At 40.6% G+C, this 17248-nt stretch overlaps 1 protein-coding gene across 14 annotated transcripts in view; it reads left to right on the top strand.

Annotated features, from left to right (window-relative positions):
- The window catches only part of LOC139546833 (oxysterol-binding protein-related protein 6-like), a 61075-nt gene that overhangs the window by 6716 nt on the left and 37111 nt on the right, over positions 1-17248 (top strand). The window contains exons 2-3 of one of the 14 annotated variants that reach the window (XM_071355674.1): positions 11603-11706; positions 11799-11838. The exons of 10 other annotated variants lie outside the window; for them this stretch is intronic. The gene's annotated coding sequence lies outside the window, so the exon portion shown is untranslated. Of the gene's footprint in view, positions 1-11541; positions 11707-11798; positions 11839-17248 lie in introns of all 14 variants that reach the window. 3 more of the 14 variants (XM_071355673.1, XM_071355676.1, XM_071355675.1) reach the window with 3 other exon arrangements.

The following is a 17248-nucleotide window of genomic DNA, read 5'->3' as shown; positions in this document are numbered from 1 at the left end:
GTGTTACTATGTGCTAATTCAAGTTGAAGCAGTTGCAACACTTTAATCATCACATTCGAAGGTGACACCATACGATATGCACACGCAACTGTATTAACCTCCTATTGTCAGTAGTTCAGTTCATCTACCCCTGCTGCTCACCCCTCCCACTCATCCAATCAATATTCATTATTACCAGTTAATAATCTCAGACAATAGTTGTGCTCCAATGCGAACAAAGCCCCTGTGTTCTCTTCCTGTAATATGATCTGCATGAGTCGGTTGTCGGGCATGCTTAATTATGCAACAGAAAGGGTGATCAGCGGCATCCTCAGGGCAGCAGACAGTCCCGTCAATAGCAATGTGATAATGATGACTAACTAGGTGGTACTGTACATGTGCCTGATACACCTCTCATCGAAACAAGGAAAACATTAGTACCCCCTTCCCCTGCATAGGTAAAGTCATATATAAATTGGATTTGTTACTGGTGTGTGATTTTAAATGGTGTGAAATGTATGGCTCCACTGTAGGACTGTGACTTGTCCTGCTGCGTGAAGTTGTTGTGCTTGTCATTCCTTTTCCAGAACATGTGTATGCTATTGAGCTAGCGGTGCTTTTGCGTCTACATTTGGACCACTCAACAACAACGACGTATCCAAAATAGACAAGACAACAGACTTGTCCTCACGTATCAATAGAAAATCTCTGCTTCATTGGGCTATGGCTGTAAGCTGCTTAACATGCTGGAAGCACTCAGGGGCACTTGGCTATTCTAAGTGAGCTTCCTCCTCTTCCTCCTCCTCAACCCCTCCCAAATCTAATGGGGGCAGGCGGGAAAAGTAAAGTTTAATCCAAGGATTTCAACTGTGCTGGAGACAGCAGGAGCCACTACTGTCCTACTACTATCTTAGTGTTGTGGATACTTAGCTAGGGCACTTGGCCTACTACTATCTTAGTGTTGTGGATACTTAGCTAGGGCACTTGGCCTACTACTATCTTAGTGTTGTGGATACTTAGCTAGGGCACTTGGCCTACTACTATCTTAGTGTTGTGGATACTTAGCTAGGGCGCTTGGCCTAATACTATCTTAGTGTTGTGGATACTTAGCCAGGGCACTTGGCCTACTACTATCTTAGTGTTGTGGATACTTAGCTAGGGCACTTGTCCTACTACTATCTTAGTGTTGTGGATACTTAGCTAGGGCACTTGGCCTAGGCCAGTGGATCTGCTGTTGCCACATTTCATTTGCCAAGGAGGGACATTTAACTCAAGGAATTTAACTAAGGCTTTTACTCCTGACCAGGCCTGTCATACTGGATGGCCAACAGCCTTTTGGCTAAACCTCACCGAGGTCTCTGGTATGTATGCCTTTTCCTTCTCTCTCTATAGCAGTTTAGAACTGTGGAGAATTGCCTGGTTGGCTGGCTAACATTCCTGCCATAGAGGCCTTTTGGAAAACACTCAGTGTTCCCCCCGAAAGAGGGAAATAAATGACTCGACACATGAATGTGTTGTTAACTACTTACTAAACATTGACTTTACTTCACTGCTCTGCTAATATTAGCCACATTTTCCCCTGTGGGCTTGTATGAGCCATTGACATCCCTCATCTACACATCTCAGCATATTCTGATACAGCTCCGTAATGGATGGACTCTTATAATGACATGTTTTGCAGTCTTTAATTGGTAACCAATTTGTACGTTTGATTAGTTGCAAATGAAGCTAACAAGCTGTCCAGCCAGTAATTTTTCCATCCTTTGGTAACGATAAATGCCTGGCGAGGACTACGATTTAGTATTCCACTGAATTTAACACAAATAACAAGATGTGACCAATATTGTGTAAGTCTTTCTATCAGCCATGTGTCTAATAATTAGTGTTGTTTACTCAGTTCCTGCTTTACTATTTGCAGGCTGGTTGGACTGTCTCCCGAGTTCAATTTAATGAACCTTGATCAGTCAAGAAACGGATGTCTGCACAGATGGCTCTAATTAGATTATTTTAATTGTACAAGGAATTCTATTCTTTGGAGTATAGCAGTCTGAAACATCACACTGTTGTAGCCATCCTCTCTAATAGAAAACAATCCTACAGTATCCTGGATTTTCCTAGATTCCCTGCCATAGCCAATCACAGAGGCCGTTATTGACAAGTCTCCAAGTGGATGATTTGGATCAGAACCAGATTCTGGAAGGAAAGCACTGTAGCCCATCTGACATTCTTCAGATTAGCTGGAGGGTGAAATCATGGTTAGATGGGATGGGACTCAGTTGTGGTTTCATGTGGGTGATTGGGCTGAGAAGGCATTTTGGTTCGGAGGAGATGTAGGTGGGAGGAAAGCCCAGTTTTCTTGACTTGTCATGAAGGTGGTGGCGGGGTTACAGTTATACAACAGTGAACATTTGATAGTACAGTTGCCTATTTGGGAAGAATCATAAGGAAGCATGATTGTTATCTGCTTTGTGTTCTCCACGAAGCCTGTATGGATGGAGCTTCATATAAACATAAGGCAAAATCAACAAGCGCAGCACTTACACAAATTACTGATTGGCTGAGAGAAATTGATGATAAAAAGATTGTAGGGGCTGTTTTGTTAGACTTTAGTGCGGCTTTTGACATTATCGATCATAGTCTGCTGCTGGAAAATCTTATGTGTTTTGGTTTTACACCCTCTGCTATATTGTGGATAAAGTGTTACCTGTCTGACATAACACAGAGGGTTTTCCTTAATGGAAGCCTCTCTGACATAATCAGGAATTCCCCAGGGCAGCTATCTATGCCCCTTACATTTTTCAATCTTTACTAATGACATGCCAATGGCCTTGAGTAAAGCCAGTGTGTCTATGTATGCGGATGACTCAACACTATACACGTCAGCTACTACAGCGATTGAAATGACTGCAACACTTAACCTCTCTGGGATATGTGGGACGGTAGCGTCCCACCTGGCCAACATCCAGTGAAAATGCAGAGCGCCAAATTCAAATAAATTACTATAAAAATTAAACTTTCATGAAATCACACATTCAATATACCAAATTAAAGCTACACTTGTTGTGAATCCAGCCAACGTGTCAGATTTCAAAAATGCTTTACGGCGAAAGCAAACAATGCTATTATCTGAGGATAGCACCCCTGCTAACAATCACAGACCATCATATTTCAACCTTCCAGGCGCGACACAAAACGCAGAAATAAAGATATAATTCATGCCTTACCTTTGACGAGCTTCTTCTGTTGGCCCTCCAATATGTCCCATAAACATCACAAATGGTCCTTTTGTTCGATTAATTCCGTCGATATATATCCAAAATGTCCATTTATTTGGAGTGTTTGATCCAGAAAAACACCGGTTCCAACTTGCACAACGTGACTTCAAAATATCTCAAAAGTTACCTGTAAGCGTTGTCCAAACATTTCAAACTACTTTTGTAATACAGCTTTAGGTATTTTTTTACGTAAATAATCGATAAAATTGAAGACGGGATGATCTGTGTTCAATACCGGAGGAAAACAATGTGTAGCATGCTTTCTGGTCACGCGCCTCTAACAAACAGTACACTTCACTGGAGCCTCATTCTGAACATGGCTACTTCTTCATTTCTCAAAGGAAAAACCTCAACCAATTTCTAAAGACTGTTGACATCCAGTGGAAGCGATAGGAACTGCAGGAACATCCCTTAGAAATCTGGATTCCCAATGAAAACCCATTGAAAAGAGAGTGACCTCCCTCCCCCAAAAATCTGAATGTTTTGTCCTCGGGGTTTTTCCTGCCAAATAAGTTCTGTTATAGTCACAGACATGGTTCAAACAGTTTTAGAAACTTCAGAGTGTTTTCTATCCAACACTAATAATAGTATGCATATATTAGCATCTGGGACTGAGTAGGAGACAGTTTACTCTGGGCACGCTTTTCATCCAAACGTGAAAATGCTGCCCCCTATCCTAGAGAAGTTAACAAAGAACTGCAGTTAGTTTCAGAATGGGTAGCAAGGAATAAGTTAGTCCTAAATATTTCAAAAATTAAAGCATTGTATTTGGGACAAATCATTCAAAAACCTCAACAAAACCTTATAAATACCTTATAAATAATGTGGAAATTGAGCAAGTTGAGGTGACTAAACTGCTTGGAGTAACCTGTCATGGTCAAAACAAATTGATACAACAGTAGCTAAGATGGGGGAGAAGTCTGTCCATAATAAAGCGCTGCTCTGCATTCTTAACAACACTATCAACAAGGCAGGTCCTACAGGACCTAGTTTTGTCAGACCTGCACTACCATTCAGTTGTGTGGTCAGGAGCCACAAAAAGGGACTTAGGAAAATGTCAATTAGCTTAGAACAGGGCAGCACGGCTGGCCCTTGGATGTACACAGAGAGCTAACATTAGTAATATGCATGTCATTCTCTCCTGTCTCAAAGTGGAGGAGAGATTGACTTCATCACTACTTGTATTTGTGAGAGGTATTGACATGTTGAATGCATTGTAATGTTTTTTTAAATTGTATAACTGCCTTCATTTTGCTGGTCCTCATGAAGAGTAGCTGCTGCCTTGGCAGCATCTAATGGGGATCCATAATACATACAAATACAAAAGGATACCTTAGACAGTCACATGGCTAATAAAAGATCACGTGATATGTTTTTCCTTGTTTTAGTGAAGAGATGAACATTTAATGTAGTGCAGTAAGTGTATCGAGTGATTTCAATTCCATCTGACATTTCTGCAGTCCTACGATTGTGCAAATGTTGTTCATAGGTTGCTTACTCATTTCCTCTGCAAATCCCAACTCTGATGACCAGCGACAGCTGACAGTGTTAGCAACATGTTTTTAACCTCTTATTATTATTCACTCCCAGAACAGCACTGCGGTACTTTCAAAGGGTCCAAAAAGGTTAGGGACTCAATAATAGTTGTTCTATAGGGGTATATAGTGGGGTGAGATACTGTGAGACTGTGGCCTTGTGTTGGGGACAGATTGAAGCCCGGTCAAGGTCCTAACTTGCTGCACCACAGATAATATGATGAACACTCTTTGAAGTGAGCAGTTGAGAGGAGAGAAGGATTTCCTACTAGCCTTTGATCTACAAAAGAAGGCAGGTGTCTGTGTTTGGATGGGACGGTAGTCTCTCTGTTTTGCCTCCCCTCTGTCAGTCTGACTTGTTTACATTGTATAGACCTACAGTGTACTAGTAGAGAAAAGCACAGACTGTTCTGTGTTCTTGAACCCAGATCAGATGGCATTGTTCACACATTTCCCTAGGTGCCGTAACAAAGACTGTAGAAGAACAGATCATTGTAATGAACAGATGAACAGAACCGGCAGGACCCCATTCTGTGTGTGTAGTGTACTATTCAATTCAATAATAGAAAAAGACAATACAAGTAAAAGTTGTCTTGTAAAAATGTTGTGCCAGGTCTCTCTACATTTAGAGACATCAGTATCAAGCCCATCTGTCAGTCTGGACTTCATCACATCATCTGGCAAGTCACCATACATGTTTCTGTGAACACATACTGTTCTATCACCAATGGCAGTTAGTGATAGTGTATGTTTGTGTGTCAGATATCACCTATGTTGAAGTTTTAACAAGTCAGACTAAACCCACCGAATTCTTGTTCTCCCAATCGACAACGGTTGGTGAGCATGAACAGGCTGGGGGTGAGGCCGTTGCCAGCGCCCCCGCATAGCAGCGTATATCAGCTCCTGGCCCCTCGTCAAATATACTGGTCGGGCACACACACAAACACACGCACAGAGCACTGATTATATTGTCAATGGTAGTTATGATTAGCCTGGTGGAACCAGCCTGACCGCTGCGTTCAACTTTCTATCTTTCTAACACAGCGATCAGGCTGGTTCCACCAGGCTAGGTTATGCCCTGGACATTATATGCATTTTAGAAGTAGAAAATTAGCAACAAATATTGTCTTATGTTTCACAATTGGTTTATCAAATGTATCAAAATAGTGAATTGGATTACCTTCTGCATTTTAGGGGTCTGGTCGGATACTTGCCAACAAGTGGCTGACTGTTTCATTCAAAAGAATGCTCACTGCGAGGGCATGTCTGCATGATGTTGATGAGGGACCCCTTGCTGGTCTTCTCTATGCTGCATGTTTGGCTGGAATCTGGACATCTCTCGAACAACTGTAGCAGGCAATATTATTTAGGTGGTGTTGACTGGGAGGGCCTGTGACAGGGTGATATAATAGACAGCCAAGTGGTAAATTGCATTTTGTTCTAAAGAAAGGACAAAGCATTTTGCTAATGCACTTCACAACCAAAATGATTAGTTGTATCTACTGGGCTGTGGAATTGGCCTACTATTTTATTTATTTATTTTATTCAGAAATATTTTTTTTAAATGTCATGAAAAGCACACAGTTTATTAAGAAAAAAGTTGGGTACCAAAAGTACTCTTTCCATAGTGTTTGGATATGCTAACCTATACACACACTTTGATAACATATATCTGTAGTACATTTTATGTCCATGATCAAACACACAACCCACTGGGCTCCGACGTCAGTTCAACATTTAGTTTTGATTTACATTTGGTTTAGTTGTCAACTAATGTGATGTCGATGTGAACTCAACAACAAAAATGCACCATGTCATTGGACGTAGTTGAACAGTTGGTTGAAAAAATATATATGAAATTCCCTTACATTGATGACTTTCTTTCAAATCCAATCAGTTTTCCACATTCAACGTCATCACCAGTGTGTTCGAGACCACCTAAAACCAGAACGATTTAATGACAAGAGCGGAGCAAATCGAGTTCGAGTCCAGACCGACACCGGTTAGCTGACATGACTAATTGAGTGACTGGCATAACAAGAGAAACTGCTAATGCACAACCAAATGTCGAAATTGCACCTTGTGTATTCTACATGAAACGTGTCGTCCTTTGCAGCTCAGTTGGTAGAGCTTGTAATGACAGGGTAGTGGGTTTGATTCCCAGGAGCACCCAAATGTAAAATCTATGCGCACATTACAGTAAGTCGCTTTTGATAAAAGCGTCTGCTAAATGGCATGTATTATACACTGAGTGTACAAAACATTAGGAACACCGGCTCTTTCCATGAGACTGACCAGGTGAATCCAGGTGAAAGCTATGATCTCTTATTGATGTCACTTGTTAAATCCACTTCAATCAGTGTAGATGAAGGGGAGGAGACCGGTTAAAGATGGATTTTTAACCATTGAGATAATTGAGACATGGATTGTGTATGTGTGCCATTCAGAGGGTGAATGGGCAAGACAAAAGATTGAAGTGCCTTTGAACATGGGTATGGTAGTAGGTGCCAGGCACTCTGGTTTGTGTCAAGAACTGCAACTTTGCTGGGTTTTTCACATATCAAGAATGGTCCGCCACTCAAAGGATATCCAGCCAACTTGACACAGCTGTGGGGAGCAATAGAGTCAACATGGGTCAGCATCCCGGTGGAACTACTTTCGACACCTTGTAGAGTCCATGCCTGGACGAATTGAGGCTGTTCTGAAGGCAAAAGGGGGGGTGCAGCTCAAATATTAGGAAGGTGTTCCTAATTTTTAGTATACACAGTGTATATATATATATATATATATACATATATACATACACTGTGTATACTAAAAATTAGGATTTAGGAAGGTGTTCCTAATTTTGGATGGCACATCTAGGAGTCTTGGTGGTTGCTAACGTCTTCCATTTAAGAATGATGGAGGCAACTGTGTTCTTGGGGACCTTCAATGCTGCAGACATTTTTTGGTAGCATTCCCCAGAACTGTCTCGGAGCTCTACGGACAATTCCTTCGACCTCATGGCTTGGTTTTTTCTCTGACATGCACTGTCAGCTGTGGGACCTGATATAGACAGGAGTGTGCCTTTCTAAATCATGTCCCATCAATTGAATTTACCACAGGTGGATTCCAATCAAGTTGTAGAAACATCTCAAGGATGATCAATGGAAACAGAATGCATCTGAGCTCAATTTCGAGTCGCATAGCAAAGGGTCTGAATACTTATGTAAATAAGGTACAGTACCAGTCAAATGTTTTGAAACCTAAGGGGGTTTCTTACTTTTTACTATTTTCTACATTGTAAAAACTATGAAATAACACTAATGGAATCATGTAGTAACCAAAGAATTGTTAAATAAATCAGTGGGAACCACACATGCGGAGATTATTAGTTCACCTACTCTGCGTCTCACAAAGACACGGCGGTTGGAACCAAAAATCTCAAAAGGACAGATTTCCACCGGTCTAATGTCCGTTGCCCATGTTTCTTGGCCCATGCAAATCTCTTCTTATTGGTGTCCTTTAGTAGTGGTTTCTTTTCAGCAATTCGACCATGAAGGCATGATTCATGCACTCTCCTCTGAACAGTTGATGTTGAGATGTGTCTGTTACTTGAACTCTGTGAAGCATTTATCTGGCAACTCTAATGAACTTATCCTCTGCAGCAGAGGTAACTCTGGGTCTTCCTTTCCTGTGGCGGTCCTCATGAGAGCCAGTTTCATCATAGCGCTTGATGGTTTTTGCTACTGCACTTGAAGATATACAGTTGTCGGAAGTTTGCATACACTTAGGTTGGAGTCATTAAACCTCGTTTTTCAACCACTCCACAAATTTCTTGTTAACAAACTATAGTTTTGGCAAGTCGGTTAGGACATCTACTTCGTGCATGACACAAGTAATTTTTCCAACAATTGTTTACAGACATATTATTTCACTTATTTCACTGTATCACAATTCCAGTGGATCAGAAGTTTACATACACTAAGTTGACTGTGCCTTTAAACAGCTTGGAAAATTCCAGAAAAGGATGTCACAGCTTTAGAAGCTTCTGATAGGCTAATTGACATCATTTGAGTCAATTGGGGGTGTACCTGTGGATGTATTTCAAGGCCTACCTTCAAACTCAGTGCCTCTTTGCTTGACATCATGGGAAAATCAAAAGAAATCAGCCAAGACCTCAGAAAAAAAATTGTAGACCTCCACAAGTCTGGTTAAACTTTTTAGCAATTTCCAAATGTCTGAAGGTACCACGTTCATCTGTACACACAATAGTACGCAGTATAAACACCATGGGACCACGCAGCCGTCATACGGCTCAGGAAGGAGACGCGTTCTGTCTCCTAGAGATTAGAGGTCGACCGATTAATCGGAATGGCCGATTTGAGATGAATGTACTTTGGTGCGAAAAGTGCAAATCAATCCCAAAACAACAGCAAAGGACCTTGTGAAGATGTTGGAGGAAACAGGTACAAAAGTATCTATATCCACAGTAAAACGAGTCCTATATCGACATAACCTGAAAGGCCGCTCAGCAAGGAAGAAGCCACTGCTCCAAAACCGCTATAAAAAAGCCAGACTACGGTTTGCAACTGCACATTGGGACAAAGATCGTACTTTTTGGAGAAATGTCCTCTGGTCTGATGAAACAAAAATGGAACTGTTTGGCCATAATGACCATTGATATGTTTGGAGGGAAAAGGGGGAAGCTTTCACACCATCCCAACCGTGAAGCACGGGGGTGGCAGCATCATTTTATGGGTGTGCTTTGCTGCAGGAGGGACTGGTGCACTTCACAAAATAGATGGCATCATGAGGTAGGAAAATGATGTGGATATATTGAAGCAACATCTCAAGACATCAGTCAGGAAGTTAAAGCTTGGTCGCAAATGGGTCTTCCAAATGGACAATGACCCCAAGCATACTTCCAAAGTTGTGGCAAAATGGCTTAAGGACAACAAAGTCAAGGTATTAGAGTGGCCATCACAAAGCCCTGACCTCAATCCTATAGAAAATTTGTGGGCAGAACTGAAAAGCGTGTGCGAGCAAGGAGGCCTACAAACATGACTCAGTTACTCCAGCTCTGTTAGGAAGAATGGGCCAAAATTCACCCAAATTATTGTGGGAAGCTTGTGGAAGGCTTCCCAGAACGTTTGACCCAAGTTAAACAATTTGAAGGCAATGCTACCAAATACTAATTGAGTGTATGTAAACTTCTGACCCACTGGCAATGTGATGAAAGAAATAAAAGCTGAAATAAATCGTTCTCTCTACTATTATTCTGACATTGCACATTCTTAAAATAAAGTGGTGATCCTAACTGACCTACTAAAACAGGGAATTTTTACTAGGCGTAAATGTCAGGAATTGTGAAAACTGAGTTTAAATGTATTTGGCTAAGGTGTATGTAAACTTCCGACTTCAACTGTATATGCGGCTGTCATAGTTTTGATGTCTTCACTCTTTTTCTGCAATGTAGAAAATAGTAAAAATGGAGCGAAGTCCTGGAATGAGTAGGTGTGCCCAAACTGTGACTGATAATGTATGTACTGTGCTTTAGCTGAGATTATTCTTTACACAGTCAACGTTATTTGTCCAGGCCTCAGTTGTTCCTTGACTAGCGCCATTCATTCTCGCTGTCGTTATTTCTAACGTTATAACTTCCTATATTAACTGAATCCACTGGTTAAATGGGAGAGAGTGGGGTGATTGCTACTGTATCTTTTTTTGAGACATTGCTGCCTGCCAGTAGTAATCGTCTCTGATTGATTGAGAGATTCAAGGAGCTATCATTGTTAAGTAACATAGCAGATGCAACTTATTGAATAATTACATTCATGCACTTCTAAAATATTTTTGCTTAGTCACAGAAGCTTTTTACTACAGTGAACTCCCACATCATATGAAGGAATGTGTCTACCTGATTTAGGGGACAGTGTGAACAGTTGGGGCCCATTTCATCGTAAAACTTTTCCTTGGTGTTAAATACAGTCTGAACAAACTTAAAATGTATAAGATGATTGTTCGGATTACGGGATGCCACGGTCATATTTTTCCATATTCTGTTCCAGTTCAAGGGTTGTTCAGATTCACTTAGATCTGTGGAATATACTTTTTTTAATGGCTAGCTCAGAATATGAGCATTCCAAAAGTAGTTTTTATATTAGAGTCCTTTTGGGAGCCTAGAAAATGTGTTTATAAATCCCATCGTTGGATGGTTGGGTTTCCCAAGGGACTCCATAGGTCAGAATTAGCCTATGGAGCCGGGTATTTTTTAATACAACCTTTCGCATTTCACATAACAAACATTACCTGTCGTTGTTGATGGACCCATCTGTGTCATCAGGCCAGTAACTCGGGTCACTATCAGAGGCCTCATGATGGCGTGTCCTCTTCATAGTAGTCAAGGGAGACTGGCAACAACGGAGGAGATGTCACAAGGGTACTTGTCGCACAACACTTTTATCCTGAGGTCTTGTCTGACAGGCTGTGAATATAGCAAGTGAACAGTAAATTAAATCATTTTTGGAAATCGCTAAAACATTGCATTCACATTGCCGGACATGTTACGATACCTACCTTTGCTCCTTCTGGTAGGTCCCGGCATCCGTTCATGACCAAGGATCAGTCTGGCACTCAACTATGCACTTTGTCTAACAGAAAAACAGGGTCAACTTTTTTGTTTGGCATACATTTGAAAGTGAAAAAAAACTGAGTCAAAGCGTAATTCCGTTACTGTGGAATTGTGTGTGTGTGTGTGTGTGTGGAAGGGCTTTGGCTGGATGAATCAACAGGCCCAGGGAGACTCACGGATGTCTGTGCTTGTTCCAGTGCCATAATCAACAGCACCACAGCAAGCAGCAGTCCACCTTACTTCCCCATCATCATCTGCCCATGACAGGGATTTTGGCTGCTACTACCATGACTGAAAACCGGTATGCTTTTTTTCCCGTATAGCCTACAGTCTCAACATTAAGACTAGGCCTATTTTTGTATATGGCTAATCATGCACTCTTTCTTTGTGCAGCTCTAGTGAAGGAAATGCAAATACGCGAGTAACATCAATGGTAAAGCACTGCATCGTTCATTTTTTATTTGTTTATTTTGTCCTTTGTTGTCTGTTTTGGCTAATGAGGTCTGTCCCATTAAGGGGATTTAACGATCACATTTTATAATGGACCTATTGGATTTGACATCCTTGGGAGCAGGCAGCGTTCAGTAAATAGTCAACACCTTTTCAACAGTTGGAGAGAAGAGAGACAGTATTTACACAGATGTATTACTGTCGCTCCATGACACAGGAAAGAGATGACGGTTTGACTAATAAGATATTTTTGAAGGGTATGATTTATTGTAGCTCCGTAGAGTGTAATCACTTCTGCAGCATTCTCTTTGTTATTTTAGCTGATGTTGTCTGTTTGGCCATTTTATTTGGTTTTAAACTGAGGGAATACAATGTTTTGGACATTAAAATGCTGACAAGTTAAGATTGTCATAGAAGATGTATATATTCTATGACATAGATTTTTGGTTGAACCTCGACTCACGTTGGTTGAGCGCCCTCCACTTCTGTCCTTGAGATTGTCTTAAAGACATCCAGTGCATGGTGTTTTTAATAAAAATTCTAATACAAATATTAGAAAAAAGATTTTGGGATGATTTAAAATAAAAAAAATAAAAAATTTTTTTTTAAAGATAATGGACCTCTATATTTCTAAATAAGATCATCTTTGAGAACTAACAATCACCAAAATAAAAACTAGACAGTCAGGGAGAATCTAAAATTCCAGGAGTATTTTTGTCATGGAATTGGGCCCCTATTGATTGTGTTATAATGTTTAAGTCACTCAGATAGCATAAGAACACGGCATAAGCCATTGCAAAATGTGTAGAATTGCAGGAAATTAGCTTTAAAACATGCAATTCTCTCAGCCCCATGTCAAAAATGTGTAGAATTGCAGGAAATGTGATTTAAAACTGAATTTGTTTTTCTTAGATCCATGACAAAATGTGTAGAGTTGTAGGACATTTGCTTTAATACAGCAAAAAATTATCTCCACGCCCCGCCAAGCCCACCACGTAAGCCCCATTTTAATCCAGATAAAAACCCTGGAACTATGTGAGGACAAACTCCCACTATTGGTGAAGGGGACTAGCCATGACTTTTCTGATGTGTTTCTCAGTCTGTTTCTTTGTCAGTGTAAATGCCTCCAAAAAAAGCAGTAAGGCTGCTTTATTCTTGGCAAAAGATCTGATCTGATTGGTCAAAGATCAATTAGTGGCAAAAGATCAGAATTGGGCTGCCTGTGTAAACACAGACTTGCATGCAAAGGGATTCTTGGGATTTTTAGCATGCTGTGTTATCAATGGACATTGTTTGGTGACATTTCTCCTCGTGTCAAAATAACCCAGAGCTAAGCCCTGCTGGGAAACTGATGTTTGACTAGAGTCTGTTCACAATATGCTAGACACAAGTATCATTCATTATCCCTGCTTAGAGCTGAAGTCATTCTCTTGACCAGTGGTACAAACTGTACAAAAGTGACAATGTAAATCAAACACAGGCCACACTACAAAAGCATACAACCTCAAACAGGAACCAGCTATTTGAAATGTAATCATTTTATGTTTTTCCCTGAATCAAGCCAATACCTAGAATTTGGTGAGAAGTTGAGCTACAAGGATAGGGCTGACTCAATGTCAGCGCAACTTCCCCTTCAAGCTAAACATAACATAGCTAGCTTCCTGTATGCACAAGCTAAGCGCCTGATGTGATGTTCAACAGTTTTCAGTGCAGAGGATGTACTGACTTCTGTTGTTGCAGAAACATTAGCCTATTCAATCAGCTCAGAACTTCTGTCTCCAGACTAGCCTCCAAATAGTGGCCAAATATATCATCATTCAAATGGTCATAGGTCTACTGAGTGAATTGCATTCCAACTTAAAAAGAGAAGCTAACAAATTATTATAATTTCTGAACTCAAAATGTCACATCTTTGCAATGTTTTAGCAGTGAATTTTGTAACAACATTTCTAGGTGTGTGTTGTCTTTTTTAGTGTAGGGCGGCCATATTTTTGAGTGGTAGTAAACAACTTTGGTGTTGTTGGTCCTTTTATAGCTCAGTTAGTAGAGCATGGCCCTTGTAGCGCCAGGGTTGTTGGTTCGGTTCCTGGGGCCACCCATACGTAAAATGTATGCACGCATGACTAAGTCGCTGTGGATAAAATTGTCAGGGCCTTTTAAGAAAGTATTCATACCCCTTGACTTATTCCACATTTTGTGGATGGATTATTATTTCATTTTTTTCTCTCTCACCCATTTACACACAATACATCATAATAACAAAGTGCAAACATGTTTTTAGAATGTACAATACATTTTTGCACATTTATTGATAAATACAGAAATATCTAATTTATATCAGTTATCACACCCCTGAGTCACTTTGTAGAAGCACCTTTGGCAGCGAGTCTTTCTGGGTAAGTCTCTAAGAGCTTTCCACGCCTGGACTGTGTAACATTTGCCCGTTATTCTTTAAAAAATTCTTCAAGTTCTTTTGATCATTGCTAGTCAACCATTTTCAGTTCTTGCCATAGATTTTCAAGTAGATTTAAGTCAAAAATAACTTGGCCGCTCAGGAACATTCACTGTCTTCTTGGTAAGAAACTCCCATGTAGATTTGGCCTTGTGTTTTAGGTAATTCTCCTGCTGAAAGGAGAATTCATCTCCCAGTGTCTGGTGGAAAGCAGACTGAACCAGGTTTTCCTCTACGATTTTGCCTGTGCTTAGCTCCATTCCGTAATCCTTAACGATTACAAGCATACCCATAACTTGATGCACCTACCACTATGCTTGAAAATATGGAGAGTGGTACTCTGTAATGTGTTATCTTGGATTTGCCCCAAATATAACACTTTGTTGTTGTCCATCCTCAATTTTCTCCTATCACAGCCATTAAACTCTGTAACTATTTTAAAGCCACCATTGGCCTCATGGTGAAATCCTTCAGTGGTTTCCTTCCTCTCTGGCAACTGAGTTAGGAAGGACACCTGTACCTTTGTATTGACTGGGTGTATTGACACACCATCCAAAGTGTAATTAATAACTTCACCATGCTCAAAGGGATATTCAATGTCTTATTTTTTTTCAATAAGTGCCATTCTTTGCGTGGCATTGGAAAACCTCTCTGGTCTTTGTGGTTGAATCTGTGTTTGAAATTCACTGCTCGACTGATGGACCTTAAAGATAATTGTATGTGTGGGATACAGCGATGAGGTTGTCATTCAGAAATCATGTTAATCATTTGCATGGACTGCAATAATAGTGTTTATGTGACTTGTTAAGCAAATTTTTACTCCTGGACTTATTTAGGCTTAACATAACAAAGGGGTTGAGTACTTATTGACTCAAGACTTTTCAGCTTTCCATTTTTAATAAAAATGTAACAAATAAAAAGAAACATAATTCCACTTTGACATTAAGGGGTATTGTGTGTGCCAGTAACGACAAAAATCACAATTTATTCCATGTTAAATCCAGGCTGTAACACAACAAAATGTGGAAAAGTTAAAGTGGTGTGGTATACTTTCTGAAGACAATGTATATTATATACTGAACAAAAATATAAACGCAACATGTAAAGGTCCCATGTTTCATGAGCTGAAGTAAAAGATCCCAGAAATTTCCCATACTCACAAAAAGCTTATTTCGCTGACATTTTGTGTAAAAATGTGTTAACGTCCATGTTAGTGAGCATTTCTCCTTTGCCAAGATAATCCATCCACCTGACAGCTGTAGCATATCAAGAAACTGATTAAACAGCATGATCATTACACAGGTGCACCTTGTGCTGGGGACAATAAAAGTCCACTCTAAAATGTGCAGTTTTGTCACACAACACAATGCCACAGATGTCTCAAGTTTTGAAGGAGCATGCAATTAGTATGTGGACATTCCTGCAGTCATTATACTAACTGGTTTTCTGATCCATTCCCCTACCTTCATTTTGCATATCTGTATTCGCAGTTATGTGAAATCCATAGGTTAGGGCCTAATACATTTTTTTCAATTGACACATTTCCTTATATGAACTGTAACTCAGTAAAATCTTTTAAATTGTTGCATGTTGAGTTTATATTTTTGTTCAGTGTATATTTCTTACATATTATTGTACAACAGGCGATGTTCCAGGTCCTATCTGTGCCCAGAGACGATAGTCACAGTAACAAGATTTAAGAGATTAAACTCATTACTAATCAAGTCTAGGAAGGAGAGCTTCCAACAAGCACTGTTGTGACATCCAATGCTGCTTTTTGTAGCTGTCTGTTGCCACGCCATCTAGACAGGGATAGACAGCACATCGCCTGTATGTTACTCATTCTATGCATGCACTGCACTGGTGGTGTTTTACCATGAAATGCATTTATCCACAATAGGCCGATACTCTCCATGTCTTCTTCCTAGATTGATGAGGAGGAAGGGATCTGTTAGAGAGCCATACTTTTCTGAATAGGCTCAGGTTTTGTCTGGGCTTAGTTCCTAGTTGGTTAAAGATGGGGGCTGGTAACATAGATCAGACTGTGTGTGTAGTACAATATGTTCATGAGAGAGCGTGTGTGGGGTGTGTGTGTGTGTGGGGGGGGGGGGGGGGGAGACCAGGCTACAGATGTATCCTGTTGTTGAAATAAGGAATCCTCCTGAATCAGCTCTTTCATGTAAGAACTAGGCCTACACTCACTACGGTAACTATGGTGTAAGGTTAGGGAAAGTGGTGATCAGCCCCGACGTACTGATAATCATACCCTGTGTGAGGGAGCAGCTTGGAAACAAGTCCACTCATTCTACCCTATCAGCGTGTCTTTTTACACAGCCAGTTGTTCGGCAGGTAGCCTAGCGGTTAAGAGTTGTTGGGCTGGTAACTGAAAGGTCGCTGGTTCAAATCTCAGTGCTGACTAGGTGAAAAATATGTTGTGGGTCTCCGAGGGTGTCTCAGGATATGTCTGGGATATGCCAAAGACATTTTTTTCCAATTCACACATTCGTATAATCCACACTTGTGCATGTGTGAAATAGGACAAATGTAAGCACCCACCAGTTATTACCAAATGTACTCCTGTATCAGATGTAGTCCTACCAGTCGTTTGTTTCTGTCTTTTGGTTTCAGCCACTTCAGAGGAGTAGACTGCCTGCTGTGTTACGCTGCCTGCTGTGAGATAGAAAATGAAAACCAGAATTTCCACTCTAGTCCTCAGGGTCCAATTAACCTGAACCGTGTGTCCCTGTCCCTCAGCCTACGCTAGATCAATACTGAGGCAGGGTGACAGCTATCTCACACAATGACTCTGCACTTACACAATACTTAGGTGTCAGCCTGCCTGGAACTATGGACAGACTGATGAGAGCTTTTTGTTTTGTCTGGTCAGCTGAAGATGGATCAGCCATGTTTGTATGGAATCTCTTACAGTATGATGACTTAG

The sequence above is a fragment of the Salvelinus alpinus genome, chromosome 20 (genome assembly GCF_045679555.1).
Source record: "Salvelinus alpinus chromosome 20, SLU_Salpinus.1, whole genome shotgun sequence".
NCBI lineage: Eukaryota > Metazoa > Chordata > Actinopteri > Salmoniformes > Salmonidae > Salvelinus > Salvelinus alpinus.
The sequence above is the reverse complement of the archived record's forward strand: the minus strand, read 5'-3'. Positions and strand labels throughout refer to the sequence as shown.